The following is a 3,834-nucleotide window of genomic DNA, read 5'->3' as shown; positions in this document are numbered from 1 at the left end:
GGAATAATAACAATTTTATGCCAGTGGATGAGATCTAATGGGGAGGCAAATTTTGATTATGGAGGAGAGAGAAGGAAGCACTGCTGGTAGTGCTTGAGTAGATGAGAAGGCTGAGATTTAGTGCCCAGGGGAGGGCTGTAGTCAGTAATACCAGGAGGGAAGACACAATCACCGGGCCAGCCACAGGAAGGGTGGTAAATGAGGTCCTTTCTCTAACCATGGTTTCTCTGCTTCTCAGGGAGAGTCTGAGGAAGCCCACCAGTGGTTCCAGGCCCTCCTAAAAAGGTGGGGGAGCCCACAGCTTATTCTCCCCACCCCAGTTCTAAGTCTTGGCACACCAGGACAATGAGAGAAGAGGGTCAGGGGAATGGAAATGTCTACTTTCATTTATTTATTCATTTAATCACTCATCCAATCAGTATTAAGGGCTTACTTTATGCCCAACACTGTGCTAACAATTGAGGATAAAGTTGTGACAAAGGGTACTAGATTTTGCCCTGCCATCCCCAAATTTACAATCCAGAGGCAGATGGCAACAAGAAAACAGCACCAGCAATACAGTGCGATTGCCATTTTATTAGTGAGGAGGCGCGGGTACTCTGCACCACAGAGAAAGGTGTCTAACCAGGGCCGAAGGCATCTGAACTGACATCAGTGACAACTGAACGACCAAAGAAAGAACCATAGTTAGCCAGACCAAGAGGGTTAAGAATGTTCCCTGTGGGAGAAATCACCAGGGGAAAGGTCTGGAGCCTAGAGACTCACTCAAGGAAAAGAAAGAAGTTAATTTTTCCAGAGCATGATGAAAGAACCAGCTGGATAGGTGAGCAGGGCCAGTCAGGCTGAGTCATGAGTGAATTTATCACAAGAGCCACAGGGAGGCACTGAAGCTGTTTTAAACGAGAGTGACGTCATCAGGAAAATTACTCAGACTACAGTGTGGGGAATAGAGGTGGCCAAGGTGGAGCCAAGAGAAGCCAGTTAGAAACCTGGTAGTAATCCAGGTGAGAGATGCCCAGGACCAGGTGGTGACACCGGGCGGGAAGAGAAGTAGATGGATTTGGGGGGGAGAAATACTTGGGGAATGAGAACCCTGGGCCTCGGTGCTTGGTTGCCTATAAAGGGTGAGAGAAAAAGAATGTTCCGAGTGGCTGAAGGCAGTGTAATGCAGAACTCAACATTTAAGGGATGAGCAGGAGGGAAGAGCCAGAAAAGGAGAAGGAGAAAGAACCACTGTAGAAAGCACAGGAGAGTCAAGAGCCCTGCAAGCCAAGGAAGGGGTGGTCCATCGTTTTTGCAAGGGTTACGTAGTGTCTTCAGACGCGTCACCCACAGATGGTCAGGTGAGTATACATCACAAGACAATTACAAGAAACTGTTTATTAGACCGAAGATATGCATGCCAGACATCTGGACTCTAACCTTTATGCTGGTAAGAGGCAAAAAACTTATTATATAAAAATCTTTCGGCTAGGGGAACCGGCCCACCAAGGCCACTCCGGCAAAGATAAGGAGCGAGAAGAAAGTTATAGACCAAAAGCGCCAGGCAGCCTCCCATCTGCCGCCCTGCAGGCCGCAGGCCATCCCCTAAGAGAACAAAGAAAAAGAGGGAGACTAAGGCCGCAAGAGCTGAGAAAGCCCCACACCCCCTTGGAAAGAGAGCAGTGCCGCTGGCACAACAAAAAAGGGCATTGAAAGTAAAGTGTACAAAATACCAAGCAAAAAAAACCTTATAGGTTATTTTGGTATCATTATGACATTAGTTATGTCGAGCTCTCAATCGCCCGTTTTGAAAAGGAGAAAACATGCTGTGAGGTATTAGGGTCACAAAACTCTTTAAATATGATGAGAAGCGTCCAGTGGAGAGGAACTAGGAAATCCCGAGAAGACAGGGCTTCGAACCAGTTATTCTCGTTCAAACCCCTGCTGAGAATTTGCATTTCCCTCCCAGATATACTGAATCAGAATCTACAGTTTAACAAGATCCCCAGGTGATTCTTAGACATAATAAATTTTGAGAACAGCTGCTGTACTAGTCATTCTCAGAATTGGTCCCTAACCAGCAGCATTAGCATCGCCTAGGAACTTGTTAGAAATGCGTATTCTCAGCCGGGGTTGGAACTACAAAGAACCATTTCCAAGCCCTCCAAGAAGGCAAGAGAGGGTGGAGTACAAGCTGCAGATAAGAAGGAGCGGAAATGGTGAATTAAGGTAGCCTCAGTGCTTCAATAAAGCGAAAGGGTGGAAAGGAGCATATGCGCCCACGGGCCACTAACAGGATATTGACGCTTTCCTGTTGGAAATCTTTGCGTTTGAATTTTTTCTTCACTTTGCCCTCTTTTCTTGTCCTTGGAGGGCGTGAGGCAGGGAAAGTCCTCCAAAGTGAAGCCCATCTCGGAAGAACACAGCATTGGCAATGGCTGCTTTCGTTTACCCAGGAGCCAGGATTTATGAGACAAACTGATTAGTCTGGAAACCTTCAACCACTTAGTGTGCTCGGCTGAGACCACTAGATGGCAGCTGTGATTCATGGCATCGCTTACACGCGCCAGATGTCTGTTTTCATAATTCTCAGAATTTTTGAGATCACAACGGTCATCCAGTCCCACCCTTTTCCTTCCTCTTCTTTGGATGTTTTAATTCCAAATCTGATGGGTGGGGGGGAGTGTGTACGCAAGTATCTATTGAAACGCCACTGTGACAATATCCCCAAGGGAATAAATAGGAACATAATGCCCTATTCCTACCCTTTGTCAGTTCGGGAGCAGGAGGAGAAAAAGAAGCCAGAGGGAATGGACTGCCAAAGAAACTGGAGACAACCAGAGCGGGAAGGGGATACAGAAGCCAAGGGAGAGGTGCTTCCAAAAAGGAGGACGTGGGGCGTCTGTAGAGAAGCAGACTGGGGATGAGACGAGGGGGTGGAATTTTGTGAAAAGAACCACACGGGTGTGAGTGCAATTTAAGCAGCGTGGTGAGCGGCGGAAACCGAGCGTCAGCGACCAGGGAGGGGAAGAGGGTGCAGAGACAGGATGGAGACGGAGGGGGTGGCCAGGGAGGGCTGCGGGTCAAGTGGAGGCTCTCCTGGAGGGTCGGGGCCACAGCTTCTTCGAAGAGAAAACACCTTAAAGACTTGGGGAAGTACACGGAAATTTCCCAGCAGTGGGGGATAGGATGAGACCATGGGAGGGAGGGACTCCGGTGAATTTGGGCTAAGCTCCTAACCTGTTAAGAGGTAGGACCCACGGAGACCAGGAACCCCATCTTACACTTACTGGATTCCCAGAGTGCTTAGCTCCTCGCGGGCATTTGATAAATTACTTTGTAAAAAAAAAAAAAATTATCCTACAGTGCTGAAAAGACTACCCTGGTTGCCGTGGAATAGATTCCAGCTCGTGGTGACCGCCATGTGTTGCAGAGTGGAACTGAGCTCCAGAAGGTTTTCTTGGCTGTAATTTTTACTGAAGCAGATCGACCGGTCTTTCTTTCGCAGTGCAGCTGTGTGGGTTCAAATGCCAACTTTTTGGTTAGTAGTCCAGCAGTCCAGAGCAAACTGTTTTCGCCACCAGGGACCGGAAACGACTCTAGAATCAACTTTTTGTCCATCTCCGATTCCTATTTTTTCTATTGCACAGTATATGCCAGTAATGATTCCTGTCACAGCATTTTAGGACTAGTTACTGAAAGGCTTTTTGTCTTTTGGTTTTCTTTGTCTCATTTTACGTTTTTCTTTATTTTTTTCTTTTTTCCTTAGATGCCAATGCCCAACTCATTCTCATACTTACTCCCAAGGTAAATGCATTTTGTGTTTTTAAACTAGCCACAATTTTGGGTTCT

General features: G+C 47.2%; 1 protein-coding gene across 1 annotated transcript in view; it reads left to right on the top strand.

Annotated features, from left to right (window-relative positions):
* The first annotated feature begins 3,352 nt into the window (after nt 1–3,352).
* ADHFE1 (alcohol dehydrogenase iron containing 1) overlaps nt 3,353–3,834 on the top strand; it is a 26,560-nt gene continuing 26,078 nt past the window's right edge. Inside the window, exon 1 of the mRNA XM_023727721.1 lies at nt 3,353–3,789. The gene's annotated coding sequence lies outside the window, so the exon portion shown is untranslated. The remainder of the gene's footprint in view (nt 3,790–3,834) is intronic.

The sequence above is a fragment of the Trichechus manatus genome, unplaced genomic scaffold (genome assembly GCF_000243295.1).
Source record: "Trichechus manatus latirostris isolate Lorelei unplaced genomic scaffold, TriManLat1.0 scaffold00018, whole genome shotgun sequence".
Lineage (NCBI taxonomy): Eukaryota > Metazoa > Chordata > Mammalia > Sirenia > Trichechidae > Trichechus > Trichechus manatus.
Note: the sequence above shows the minus strand (reverse complement) of the source record. Positions and strands in the feature narration are given on the sequence as shown.